This window comes from Phymastichus coffea, unplaced genomic scaffold, assembly GCF_024137745.1.
Source record: "Phymastichus coffea isolate CEN01 unplaced genomic scaffold, Cenicafe_Pcof_1.1 PCOF00004, whole genome shotgun sequence".
Lineage (NCBI taxonomy): Eukaryota > Metazoa > Arthropoda > Insecta > Hymenoptera > Eulophidae > Phymastichus > Phymastichus coffea.
The window spans coordinates 5,803,735-5,818,737 of NW_026706815.1; the positions used below are offsets into that span (position 1 = coordinate 5,803,735).

Genomic DNA, 15,003 nt, shown 5'->3' on the forward strand with positions numbered 1-15,003 from the left:
GCTTTATACTTGCTTGCTCCGTCTTCTTCATTTCTTTTTGTCTTGAAAATCCACTTGCACGTGACGATATTTTGATCCTTTGGTGCAGGCACGATCTTCCACGTATTATTCTGCAGTAACGCGTTATGTTCTTCATCCATTGCCTTTATCCATTCATTTCTATCCGGCTGTGATAACGCTTCATTCCTATTCTTCGGATCTCCATGTGAACTTGATGCCAGCTTTGAAGTTTCCATATAATAATCGGGCGGGACTCCTTTATTATTCCTAGCAGAACGCCTTACGGAGGCTTCTTGTATGTCTGCTACTGCTGGCGCGTCGCCGCTAATCTCCGCACTTGCGTCGTCGATTCTGTCCAGCTGCGCGTCGTCGCTTGTCCCTGGCATCTCTTCAGCTTCGCTTGAACCCGATGATTCTTCACTGTTTATTTCTTGAGTCGATTGTTGATTAATCAATTCTTCTTGATTATTTTCTTTCTGGAAAACATATTCTATATTTGAATTGGCATCCGCCTTTGCATCCGCATGACTCTGTTTTCCATCGAAGTATCCATCGAAAAATGTGGCGTCGCGACTAATCTTGAGTGCTCCTGTTGTCGCATTAATAAATCTGAATGCTTTAGATTCTTCGGAATAACCAATAAAAATATGCTCTTCTGATTTTGAATCGAGCTTCTTTCGGAGTTCCCTCGGCACATGTACAAGCGCTTTACTTCCGAAAATGTGCAAATTTTTCACCAAAGGCTTTTCGTTGTGCCATAACTCATATGGAGTTTTATCGGTGGCTCTTGTTGGCAAACGATTCTGCAGAAAATTTGCTGTACTTACGGCTTCACCCCAGTACTTATTGTCCATATTTGCATCGATCAGCATGCATCTTGCCATTTCCACAAGTGATCTATTCTTTCGTTCAGCAACTCCGTTTTGCTGCGGTGAGTAGCCTGCTGTAAATTGATTCTTAATTCCATTTTCAGCGTAAAAATCGTGCAACGCTTTATTGACATACTCCCTTCCTCGATCGGACCTTACACACTTTGGAGTTTTTCCAAACTGCGTTTTCATTAGCTGGACAAATTGCTTTATGTGGGCTCCCACTTCGTCCTTTGTTTTCAACAAATATACCGTTGTATATCTTGAGTAGTCGTCGATGAGGGTCAATAAATACCTTTTCCCGCCCGGCGTCGCAGTTTGCATTGGCCCGCAAACATCTGTATGGACGAGATCGAGTATAGCCTGAGTTTTATGATGGGACTTCTTCGGAAAGGGCTGGCGGGTCATTTTTCCTTTTTCACAGCACTCGCATACCTCACGCCTTCCGCAGTCCGTAATCTGAATGCCGATCGCTAATTGCTTCTCGACTAAATCCTTAATTGCACCAATATTCCGGTGCCCGAAGCGTCTGTGCCAAATATGTTGACAGTTTTCTCCGTGTTCAATCTTTATTGCTGCACAAGATCTTTCGTTGGCCGTTTGTACCTCGTACAAATCATCTACGTTCAGACCACATTTTGCTACTGCTTTCTTTTCTCCGTCTTTTATCATTGTGCAGATGCCACGATCGATTTGAATTTTATATCCCTCGACCTTGTCAAGTTTCTTCACGGACACTAAATTCGATTCAAATGATGGCACGTAAAGCACGTCCTTAATTTTCAGTTCAGTTTTCTTTCCGTCGACTAAACACTTTATGACACCCGAGCCTTTTCCTTTTATTTCACTCACTTTTTCAGCGTCGGCCAGCCTCACGAAACCTTTTACAGCTGGGTCGAAATCGGTGAAAAAATCCTTTGAGTTCGTCATATGGTTCGTTGCCCCTGAGTCGATAAACCATGTGTCCTTATAATTTTTCTTTTCTCTCACACTAAAACGCGCATATTCAATACAGTCTGTTTGCTGCTTTGTACACTCACTTTCCACAGCCATGAATAATTTTGCATCGGTGACCGTTGAGTTTTCCTTCACTGCATTTGCTTTATTTCCCTTCTTGCTTTTCCAACTTTTAAATTTTTCACAAGCCTGCTTCATATGGCCCGGCTTCTTGCAAAAGAAACAACACTTTTCCTGTTGGCCACTGTAATTACTTTTATTCTGTCCACTATTTCCGTATGTGGTTTTCATTGCTGATTCGCTTGCCGCGATATTATCCCTTAAATCCTTTTGCCCCTTTCGCCTCTTGAATTCATCAATCAACTTGCTTTTGATAAGTTGCGAGGTGATATCCTTTTCGGGCCTGCTTTCCAAAGCTGTGACAAGCGTGTCATATGATTCCGGAAGACTTCCCAGCAGCATCGCTGCCAATAAACTGTCGTCCAACGTAGTTCCAAGAGCCGTCAATTGATTAACTGTATGCGCAAAAGCCGCAATATGAGCTTCCATATCACCATCCTCAGTGAGAACTGTACGGCACAACCTTTTTAACACCAACACTTTTGAAGTCAAAATTGCTTTTTGATGATATTCCTTGAGAGCTGTCCAAGCCGCTTTTGCTGTATCAGCGCTCCTTATGTGAATTAATTGATCATCCTCTATCGATAGACCAATTCTCACGCGCGCCTTACTGTCACTCCTTTCCCATGCTGGAATATCATCTTGTTTTTCAGGCTTTTCCTTTGTGACGATATCCCATAAGTCTTGATCTGTCAACAAAAGCTCCATTTTATAACTCCAAACGGCGTGGTTTTCGCCATTGAGCTTCTGGAAAGAGCACTTAAATCCTGAGCTTTCTGCCATTTTTCCGTATGTCCTATATTATTCACTTAAACTTCACTTTAATGCTAACACTGCACTTTTAACTGTCCTTTCATTTAACCTTTATGAAATGTATCGAATCCTGGGCCCATAACCTGTAGGCGAAATAAAGGTTACGTGTTTTATATTTATATGAATACTTTATTAAATGGTAGAACACACAGCGTAATCAATACATTTCTTATGAAAGTAATATAAAGTATATAAGAGAGAAGCTCTGCACTGGATGAGCGGTACTCTCGGACTAACTAGCGTTGGCGTGGGCTCGGGCCTTCCTTCCTTGGGGTAATAAAGTCCAGGTCAAAAGGGACTGATGGGGCTGAAGTACATCTGTGTCATCTGTTTGTGTATGTGCATATTTTCGTTGTATACTAACAGTTTATTTATGGCTTTACTATCTTTAATGGGTTGTCAACGAATTCGCACGACCGCTTACAATCCAGCGGCGAACGGTCTAATCGAGAGGTGGCACCGTGTTTTAAAAGCCGCTATTATGTGTCATCAGGACACTGACTGGAACCACACGTTATCTACGATTTTACTCGGTCTTCGCTGTCATGTTCGCGCTGATACAAATGCATCCCCTGCAGAATTTATGTTTGGTATAACGCTTCGTTTGCCTGGCGAGTTTTTCCTCTCAGAAGATTCTACTCCTGATCCAAACATTTTCATCGAAGAATTTCGCGAGCACATGCGTTTAATTCGTCCAGTTCCCGTAACGCACAAGCATTAAAAATACGCTTTCGTATTTAAAGATTTGTACTCTTGTACTCATTTATTTTTAAAAAATACGACTAAAAAATCGCTCGAAAGACCGTACAATGGTCCATATAAAGTATTAAACCGTCCGTCTGACGGTGTTTTTGATATTGATGTAAATGGTAATAAATGTAGCGTTTCTGTAGAATTAATAAAACTCGCTTTCTTTTTACCAGATGATCTCGATAATTTAGATGTAAATAGCGATAATCAAGGCAATCAGCCTTCAACTAGTCAATCTGCGCCAAAAACTTATTCGCGTAAGAAAAAAGTCACTTTCGCTGCTGACTCGCAAATGTAAAGAAGTTTTACCCTTAATCATTGAGCCTGATTGTTCTACTTTAATTTTAAGCATTACTCTAGATTTAAGTTTCTCTTATCCATTGTAAAAAAACAAATTCAATTTGTATTCAGTGTTATCATTCATTTTACGATAACATCTCTCCGGGGGGGGGGGGGGGTGTGTAGGGTATGCCATGTTTCATCTCTCTCTCTTTAGAGGAGAAGGGTTAGCGAGCGCCGTAGCGTAGAGCGAGAGAACGTTTCTTTATTTCTTCACGGATCGTCTTCGTGTGAAGACCTGTATCATTGACAATAAATATAGTTACTCTTACACGGTCATCCATTCATTCCCTGGAACACATAAATATATACATATATAGGAAGTAGGTCTGCCTTCCAGTCCACTCCACATTCTAGATCATACACGCACCATCCCAACGCCAAGGAGAAACTACAACCACTTATACATTGACCTAACCTTGCATTAGCGTCTATTTTCATTGGTTGAACTTACGACGGATTTAAATTGATTTAGCGAATTTAAGAATACGTTTATCATAACTGTACGATTGATAATTTTTACTTTACTTTGTCTTTATTTTAATATAATTGTTTGATTTTCAGGAAAACGAGTGCCTTCATGAAACGCTTAGATCTATTCAACGCCAACTTTTAAAAACTAATAGAGATACTAAATTCCTGTTAGATCGAATTCTACAGTATGAAAAAATATTTGCAGTCCTTAGTGAAAATGATGACGAAACTGATACATCAGAAGACGAAAACTTAAATTTAAATAGCCTATAAACTTTACTTTAAAATTTACAACAGATTTAAAAATACCTATTTATTTTCTTGATAATTGATACCAATGTTTAATAAAGTAATAAAAATGTTCTTATTCTATTTAATCTTTTCTGATTATTGCATATTCTTATTTATTTAATTTATTATAGTTATTTTAATTATTTCCGTTTACACTATTTGCTGTGGAAAGCTATGTATTTCCCAAACATTTTTTTTGGATTATATACAGTTTTTCTTCTACATAAATATTATCAAATTTGCAACATCTAATATAATAAAATTTAAATTATATCTCGACTATTTAAAATGTATGAAGTATGAATAAAGATAATTATATGGGTTGGGTTGGGTTATTCTTGGCTATTTCGATTGACTTATAACCCTTAGGTTATAAGTCGGATTTTTTTTTAATTTGGCACAATTGTTGTACACATGAAAGTGAGACTTTTCCCAAATTTTGATGTCGATACATTAATTATATCAAAAGTTATTAACAATTAAAGAAAAATGATAAAAAATTTTCAAACGGCTATATTTTAAAAACTAATAAAGACATCGAAGTCGGATTTTTTTCATAATACTTATAATGCCTTAAAATATCGAAATAATTACAGCAATAAACAATAAAAAATTTTTTCGAAAGTTATTAACTTTTTGTTTATATAATTGCTAATATCTCAAAAAGTATATTTTTTGTTTGAAAAATTCTTGCTCCTGCGTGTTCCTGAGAATTTTTGTTATCGAAATCAATCATAAAATTCAAGGACCCGACATATCGGAAGGTGTAGCCCTAATTAGAAGAAAATGCCTCAGCGTAAAACCACGAAGACGTCCCGCTGCCGTTGCGATGTACTCGTACACCGAGGCATCTTCTTTTGACTAGGGCTATGCCTTCCGATATGTCGGGCTCTTGAATTTTATGATTAATTTCGATAGCAAAAATCCTCATGAATACGTAGAAGCAAGAATTTTGTAAAAAAAATATACAAAGGTTTTTTTGTGTTCAAATGAGAACGATTATCCTATATTTCCTCACTTAACCCGTCCAATGATGTCGCATAATATTCTCCGATGATTAAACAGGCCGACAAAATTTCAAAATGGAAAAAATTTATAATCGTGATTAAATATACTCGAAGGTTTTTGATGCGCTGATTCCGAATCCGGTATCAGAATGGAACCATCACGTCAAGTACTCAAGATATCCTAACCTAAAAGTACAAAAAACACTGTTTTTGGCTAACTTTGAGATTATGTAACACACTCAATAAATTTTTTTTAATCGATCAACGGCATCTTAAAGGAGAATTCTTAACCTTACATAATCTTTTTTCAGATCTGAAAAAACTTTTTTTTTTCGTTGAGATATCGTCGATTCTAATTTAGTATTTTGACCATTTAGTTAGTGATTTGGAATGGTTGGACGCATTTCTCAGCCCTTATTCAGTAATATTATTATTAACAAAACTAAATTAACATTATATTGAATTGCTATTTCTCTTGAGTATTGCAAATTCATTTATTGAAACAATAACTTACAAGATTTTTCAAAATTGATTTTTGTGATCATTAAAAAAAATCGAATTCTACAAAATAAAACCATCTACGAACCATTATCGAAACACATTTAATTCTGAGAAAAATTCTAAATGCTTAACTTTGCTAACTCTACACGTCTTAAAAAAATATTAAAAGTGTAAGACCTTACATCATAATTTCCTAAACCTACAAACTCAGTACCCTGGGACACCGTAACCCCAAGACCTCATATAAAAATTTCTGAAACCCACAAACCTTGTACCCTGTGACGTAGTAATTCCGAAACGTTAAACCCGTAGTTTTTTAACTAACTAGCCCTATAAACCTGCGACGCAAGACTCCGAGATACTACACCCCATTATTTTCAACCCACAATCTATTACTCTGCAACGTAATGGATTTAAGACGGTACACCATAAATTCCGTAATCCACGACTCATTTACCCAGTTTCCCAATACCCTGAGACACTATACCCTACGTTGTTTACCCCCCCCCCCCTCCCCCACATAACATATATTTTGCAACGGAATATACTTACACATCCCCCAGAAGTTCTGTAACCCAAGAGCCTCGAACCTTTCGACACCATCACCTCGACACGCTATCCCCGATGTTCCTTAACGCGTGAGCCTGACGGCTCAAGGTGACTGCGTCGCCGAGTTTAAGACTCACGTATTAAGGAACATTGGCGGTAGCGTGTCGAGGTGATGGTGTCGAAAGATTCGAGGCTCTTGGGTTACAGTACTTCTGGGGATGTGTAAGTGTATTCCGTTGCAAAATATATGTTATGTGGGGGTGGGGGGGGGGGGGAGGTAAACAACGTAGGATATAGTGTCCCAGGGTATTGGGACACTGGGTAAATGAGTCGTGGATTACGGAATTTATGGTGTACCGTCTCGAATCCATTACGTTGCAGAGTAATAGATTGTGGGTTGAAAAACATGGGGTGTAGTATCTCGGAGTCTTGCGTCGCAGGTTTATAGGGCTAGTTAGTTGAAAAAACTACGGGTTCAACGTTTCGAAATTACTACGTCGCAGGGTACAGGGTTTGTAGGTTTAGGAAATCATGATGTGAGGTCTTGGGTTTACGACGTCGCAGGGTACTGAGTTTGCGGGTTTAGGAAATTTAGATGTAAAGTCTTACAGTTCTAAGATTTTTTTAAGACGTGTAGAGTTAGCAAAGTTAAGCATTTAGAATTTTTCTCAGAATTAAATGTGTTTTGTTAATGGTTCGTAGATGATTTTATTTCGTAGAATTTGATTTTTTTTAATGATCATAAAACTCTATTTTGAAAAATCTTGTTATAAATTATTGTTTAAATAAATGAAATTTGCAATACTAATGAGAAATAGTAATTCAATATACCGTTCATTGATTTTTGTTAATAGAAATATTTCTGAATAAGGGCTGAGAAATGTGTCCAACCATTCCAACTTACTGGCTAAATGGTTAATGCTAAATTTCAATCGACGATATCGTAACGAAAAAAGAGATTTTTCAGATATGAAAAAAGATTTTGAAAGCTTAAGAATTCTTCTTGAAGATGCCGTCGACCGATTGAAAAAAAAAATTTATTGAGTGTGTTACATAATCTCAAAGTTAGCCAAAAACAGTGTTTTTGCACTTTTAGGTTAAGATATCTCAAGAACTTCACGTGATTGCTCCATTCTGATACCGGATTCAGAATCAGCGGATCAAAAGCCTTCGGGTACGAGGCTAATTTAATTTAATTTTATTTTATTTAATTTAATTCTCGTACATCTAGTCACGGTTCTAGGTTTTTTCGGCTATCGGCCTATGTTATTCATCATTTTTGAAATAGTCGATGAAGATGATTCCACGTGTATCCCAAAAAAACAGTAGCCATAAGCTTGCCAGCTGAGATAACTGTCTTTGCCTTTCTATGGCCTGTTCATCTATAACAATCCACTGATTTGACTGTTCCCTTGTCTTGGGAGTACAGTGGTATATTAATGTTTAACACACAGTTATGGATCGTTATAAAATATCGTCCGGATTACGGTTGATGCGCGCCAAAAGAGCCTTAGCGGTGACCACAATTCTGCGTTTATTCTCCACTGTGAGTAAATACGTCATCCTATCTTGATGTACGGCCATATTAAAATTAACTTACTCAATTGCAAACAGTTGCAAATACAAGGGTTGATATGCCATGAACTGCATCTACTCAGCTTTGATTTCTTTCAGTGTAAGGCCTTTTAAATAAAAATGTTTTAAAAAGAAATGTCACCGCTCGGAACTCACTTGTTACCATTTTTGAAGGATCAGCAAAAGATGTTCAATTTGATTGACAATAAAAACGGAATTTGATAGATCTGGCTGAAACTTTGACAGCAATGTAATTCGAAGTGACGCTTGCTATATCAACATAAGTTGTGATACCTCGTGCGCCATCTCTTGATTATTCTAAGTACTTATTGACCCACTCTTATACATGAAAAAGTGTAACATAAAAGTTGTAGAAAATTATGAAAGCTACAATTTGATTCATAAAGCGATTCTTTTCGTTTATTAGTTAGTGCAAAAAGTGCAGAAAGTAATCGAATAGTCCCATGTTTAACATGTAGTTGTTAATATGTCGAATATTTATTACAAAAATAATTATATTTAATTTTTATTCGTACTAAATGAAAGCTTTTATGATTCTATAAAAATGGTACTCTATGCAATGGAATCTATTAATTAGTACCGAGATATTTTTATTAATTAACTAAGAGATGCTCAAAGTATGGGACTGTAATATTTTCTTCAAAAATATTGAATTTCGAAACGATTCAATCTCTTCGTCAAAATGTCAATTTTGATATTTTATTATGGGCAAGTAGAAAAATTGATTTTCAACCTTGTAATGTTAAGAGATAGGCAAGAACTAAAGGTGGTGTGCCTAATGTAGTGAATCTCCACGCGCGAGGTAAAGTATTAGAACATACTGGTAAATAGGCAAACTCCTTACAAATAAAAATATTATTAGGACTCTGAAAGCCTTGAATATCTAAAATGTAGTTCATCTTAGAGTATAAATTCAATTATTCTCTATATGTGAACTGAATCGTATCTCAAAGCAATAATGACTATATTTTTATTCTGAAGATCTATATATAAACCCTTTAATACTAGATTAATAAGTTAGATGGTGCTACAGTCGGTTCACCCCCACTCTTTCGTTTTAGATATCCCTTCCATATACTACCACTTTGCTAGCAGCGCCCTCACTTTGTAGGCAGAACCCTCAGTTTGCTGGCAGCGCCCTCACTTAACCTTTATAAGCGGCTTCGGTCTAACAAAAGAGCGCAGTTTCTCGAGATAGCCTGCGAGCTAAGCTTGCCTTACCTTACTCCATTTGCAAGTACGAGGTCTGTCCGGAAAGTATCGGGCCTACGTTATATCTTCGCGCCATAGTGTTCGAGCGACCTCTACCGGACAGAAACGTCAACAGTAAAGCCTCACGAATCTATTGGTTACTTACTGACACCTGCCGGACGTATAGTTCATGCGCAGCGTGTCTTTGTTTACAGTGCCTTTTTCGCGTTCATTGGATTTTGATATTGTCAAAAATGACTTAAAAACAAGATCAACGAATTTGCATCAAATTTTGCTTTCAACTCGGAAAAACGAGTTCGGAAACTATTGAAATGATGCAAAAGGCCTTTGGAAGCGAGTGTATGAGCAAAACACTAATAAAAGAGTGGTATAAACGGTTCATGGATGGTCGCACTTCTGTCGATAGTGATTCTCGTTCCGGCCGACCTTCGACGACAAAAACCGCAGATAATATTGAGCGGGTGCGACTTGCAATCGAACAAGATCGTCGTATGACTGTGCGAGAACTAGAAGAAGACCTTGGGATACCATTTCAGAAATTTTAACCGAAAATTTAGGAATAAAACGCGTCTGTGCGAAATTCATCCCAAAATTGCTCACAGCAGAGCAGAGGAACATTCGCTTGGAAATCGCTCTGGACAATTTGGAAATGGTCGATAATGATGATAATGTGCTTAGAAAAGTTATTACAGGTGATGAATCATGGGTATATGGTTATGATCCTAAAACAAAACAACAATCTTCACAGTGGAACCATTCTGAATCGCCAAGACCAAAAAAATCACGTCAAAGTCGGAGCAATGTTAAGTCAATGTTGATTGTTTTTTTCGATTGTGAAGGTGTTATACATCACGAATATGCACCAACAGGTCAGACAATCAATAAAGAATACTACGTTCAAATTTTAAAACGTTTGCGTGATGCAGTAAGAAGAAAACGGCCGCACTTTTTTGAAAGTGGTGACTGGCTTCTCCATCACGCTAATGCGCCAGCGCATTCATCCAATCTTCAGTAAACACAATATTGCATTACATCGATAACCTCCATACAGTCCCGACATAGCCCCTTGTGACTTTTGGCTGTTTCCAAAACTAAAAAAACGACTCAAAGGACACCGATTCGATGACAAAACAACGGTTGAAAACAATGCGACGAGTGTACTTAAGGCTATCCCTAAAAGTGAGTTTCAGGACTGTTTTGAAAAGTGGAAACATCGATGGAACCGTGTTATTCAATCAAGTGGGGATTACTTTGAAGGATGCCACCCACCGGATGATAAAGAATAACGCTAGCACGAAAATATAAAGGTAGGCCCGATACTTTCCGGTCAGACCTCGTAGTTTCTCAGTAGTTAGTTGAATCCTTATTGATTTGTTAAACAAATCAATATTAATTACCAACTGAGAACCAGTTTATTTTAGAGCTGTTCACTACCTTTTCCATTCTTTCATCATAATAATCCTTTATACAACTACAGACAAGTGACTCTACAAAACAATAAAAACTAGATAACTAACAACATGACTTCTATCGCCTATTTTGAAGAAACAATTAAAAATTTGTGGAAAGCTTATCATCGTTCGGACGATTTATTAGATTATTATTTATTATATAGACGATTGTATTAGATGGAGAAATCGATCTATTAATGCTATAATTTCAATTAATGAATTTATGAAACGACCTGATTTAAGTAGAGCAATTCGGCAAAGATGTCAATCTTGTGCTTGTCATTTGAATTCTATTGAATCAATTTAAGTAAAACTATAAAAGTTGGTGGAAGTATACATCCATTAACAGCTATTGAGCATGAAATTCCAGGAAATGGAGTTGTTTGGAGGTCAATTCATTCAGCCTTTGAAAATCGAATTAGTACAGGCTGTATAGTTAATCAGCATCATTTAAATATAAAAATATTTCTAATTGCTGCGAAATCAACTTTTACAAATTAAAATACCTCAATTTTTGCTATCCATAATAACTTGAAAATAAATACAGAAATGGCATCACAATTTATCATAAAGAAAAATCAAGAAGAAGATGTTTAAATCAAGTATTTCAATATAGAAAATGTTTGCATTTATAATATTCTTGATAGCATCTGATCTTGATAGATGGTTTCAAAATAACGTTAAAGATAATATACTTAAACAAATCGAAGAATTTCAAGAAAGAGACTCAGGCCGGTCGTTAAAAACTATTGTTGGACTTACTATTAATATAAGTAAGTATAATCTATTTAAACCATGCTCATATATACCATTACCGTCAAGCTTAAATAATAAAAGAGCCTGTGTTAATGATAAAAATAAAGACAATGAATGTTTTAAGTGGGCTATACTTTCATTCCTTCATCCAGTTGAAAAAAATTCAAACAGAGTAAGTAAGTACAAGCCTTATGAGAATGAACTGAATTTTGACGGTATAAGCTTCCCTGTAAACAAAAAGTATACCTTAATTTGAAAAGTTGAATAATATAAGTGTAAATTTATATATACTTAAAAAATATGGATCGAAATATAAAGTCTCACCGTGATACAAGGGGGTGTCAATAAGTCTGTACAAAAAGAAGGAAAAAAAAGTTTTGCGTATATAATTTTTTTTTATTTTTCAACATAATCTCCTTATAGGTCGATATATTTTATTAAACGGCCTTCCAGTTTTTTCAAGCCATCAGAAAAATATGATTTCTGAAAATCCTCAAAATAGGCATTTGTTTCGGCGATGACTTCTTCATTCGACGTGTATCGTTGTCCGGCAAGCCATTTTTTAAGGTTAGGAAATAAGAAAAAGTCACTGGAAGCCAAATCAGGTGAATATGGCGGATGGTCAATTAATTCGAACTTTAAATCGTTAATTTTTGCCATCGAAATTGCACACGTGTGAACTCGAGCATTGTCTTGAAGAAAGAGGCATTTTTTTGTTCAAGTGAGGACGTTTTTCTCTGATTTTTTCTTTCAACTAACTTAATAATGACGCATAATATTGTCCAGTGATCGTCTGGCCCTTTTTCAAGTAGTCGATGTAGATCATTCCATACGCATCCCAGAAAACCGTGGCAATAATCTTGCCAGCTGACTTTACTGTCTTTGCCTTTTTTGGGCTGGTTCTCCTGCGGTAATCTATTGTTTGGACCGTTCTTTGGTTTCAGGAGTGTAGTGGTGTACCCATGTTTCATTTACAGTTACGAGTCGACGCCAAAAGTCTTACGGATTACGACGTATGCGTGTCAAAAGAGCCTCAGAGGTGACCACGCGGGTTCGTTTGTTTTCATCAGTAAGCAAACGCGGTACCCAGCTTGCTTATATTTTTTTATCCCCAATTTTTCATGCAAAATTGAAATGATTCTACCCTTTGACACCGCTGTGGCCTCAACTAATTCTCGCAATTTTAATCTTCTATCACTCAACACCATATCGTGGATTTTGTTGACCATTTCGGGCGTATTCACTTCTACGAGGCATCCTGTACGAGGTTCATCTTTTGTTGTACGGTCGCGTTTAAATTCATTTACCCAGATATAAACAGTCTTAAACACAGGGGCAGACTTGCCATGAACGGCGTTCAACTCAACTGTGAACTCAACTGTGATTTCTTTTGGTGTAAGGCCTTTCAAATGAAAATGTTTTATCACCGCTTGAAACTCTGTTTTTTCCCTTTTTCAAATAAACCAATAACTTTTTGTTCAACCAACGCTCACAAAAAAACGACTTAATGAATTGAGCTGAAACTTTGTACGATATCTAATTAGTAGTATTGCTTGCCAAAAAAATCATAATTTAAGCGTGACGAGCGCCATCTCTTGGATTTTGTAAAGACTTATTGACCCCCCCATCGTATATAAAGAAATTAAAACAAACTAAACATATGAACTTACTCTTAATACAAAACGAGTATATTGATAAAAATGATACTAATAGACCTCGAATACCAATAGATGATGAAAAATTCAAATTAGAAATTCTCTACGCATGGATTAAAAATTTATCGCTCTTCTTAGTAGTCAAATTGTGTATTTTACTAACGAAGAAAATTTAAAATCTCATGAAGTTGACTGTTCCAAAATAAATAAGTGTCGGATTAATTTACCTGACGATGCTGCTTTAGAATTTAAAAATTTTAAACATAAAGAGCAAGTTCCATTTATTATATACGTCGATTTTGAATGTCTTTGAAAACCTATAGAAGATCCAAATAGAAATCTCAATGTTAAGAGATATAGTTTCCAAGAACATGAAGCCTTTGGTATTGGATTATATGTAAAATGCCATTGTGATGATAGTAAGTCGATATATAAGTCATATAGAAAAAAATTAAATGAAGACGAATCACCAGCATTATGGTTTATAAAGCAATTGAAATCCCTAGTGATTGACTTAGAAAAGATATATAATAATGCAATAAAAATGGATTTATCATTTATTAATGAACAGGCATTCAAACCGGCAAGAAGATGTCATATTTGCAACCAATATTTTCAAGATAACCAAAAACGAGTTCGTGATCATTGTCATTTAACAGGAAAATTTAGAGGTGTTGCTCATAATCATTGCAATTTGAATTATAAAAATGCTGCTTTCATACCAGTCGTATTTCATAACTTTACAGGCTATGACTCACATTTTATTATAACAGAAATTGCTACTAACTCAGAATTTGAAGGAAAAATCTCTGTTCTCGCTGAAAACAAGAAGCGATACATATCCTTCACAAAAGAAGTTGCAAACAGTCGAATTAGCTTTCGTTTCATTGATTCCTTTCGATTTACCCCTACATCTCTAGATAAATTAGCATATTATTTACCTTAGCTAGATATTGCACAGAAAGAATTTCAGAAAGATAATTACACTTTAGAACAGATTAATTTACTCAAAAAAAAGAAGTTTTCCCATATGAATACATCTAAAATTTAAATAGACTAACTGAGACAGATTTACCATCTATGGAAAAATTTCATAGTCGATTGACAGATAGTGATATTCCTACTGAAGAATATAAGCATATCCAAAACGTATGGAATATTTTCTGTAGTATTTGGAAGAAAATAGATTTAGGAATGTATTCTGATCTTTATCTGAAAACTGATGTACTATTATTAGCTGATATTTTTGAAAATTTTTGATCAACCTATAAGAATGCATATGATCTCGATCCTGCTCATTGTTACACCACCCCTATATTAACATGGGACGCGATGTTAAAATATACAAATATGAAGCTGAACTATTAACAGATATAGATATGGTATTATTCTTTCAAAAAGGTTTTCGCGGAGATATTAATAAATGCTGCAATAGATTTTCAAAAGCAAACAATAAATATATGGGTGAAGAATTCAATAAGGATGAGCCAAACAAAATTTTAATGTATTATGACGTAAATAACCCTCTATGGTTGGGCTATGACTCATTCACTACCATTTGAGGGCTTCAAATGGGTTTCAAATGTAGATATGTCAAATTTTTTCAATGTATCCGATGATAGCGCCGTAGTCTATATTTTAGAAGTAGATCTGGAGTATCCAC

At 35.9% G+C, this 15,003-nt stretch overlaps 1 long non-coding RNA gene across 1 annotated transcript in view; it reads left to right on the forward strand.

The window, feature by feature from the left end:
- LOC131666856 (uncharacterized) overlaps positions 1–4,698 on the forward strand; it is a 223,722-nt gene extending 219,024 nt beyond the window's left edge. Inside the window, exon 4 of the long non-coding RNA XR_009302138.1 lies at positions 4,413–4,698. This is a non-coding gene — a long non-coding RNA (uncharacterized LOC131666856). The remainder of the gene's footprint in view (positions 1–4,412) is intronic.
- Positions 4,699–15,003: the final 10,305 nt, after the last annotated feature.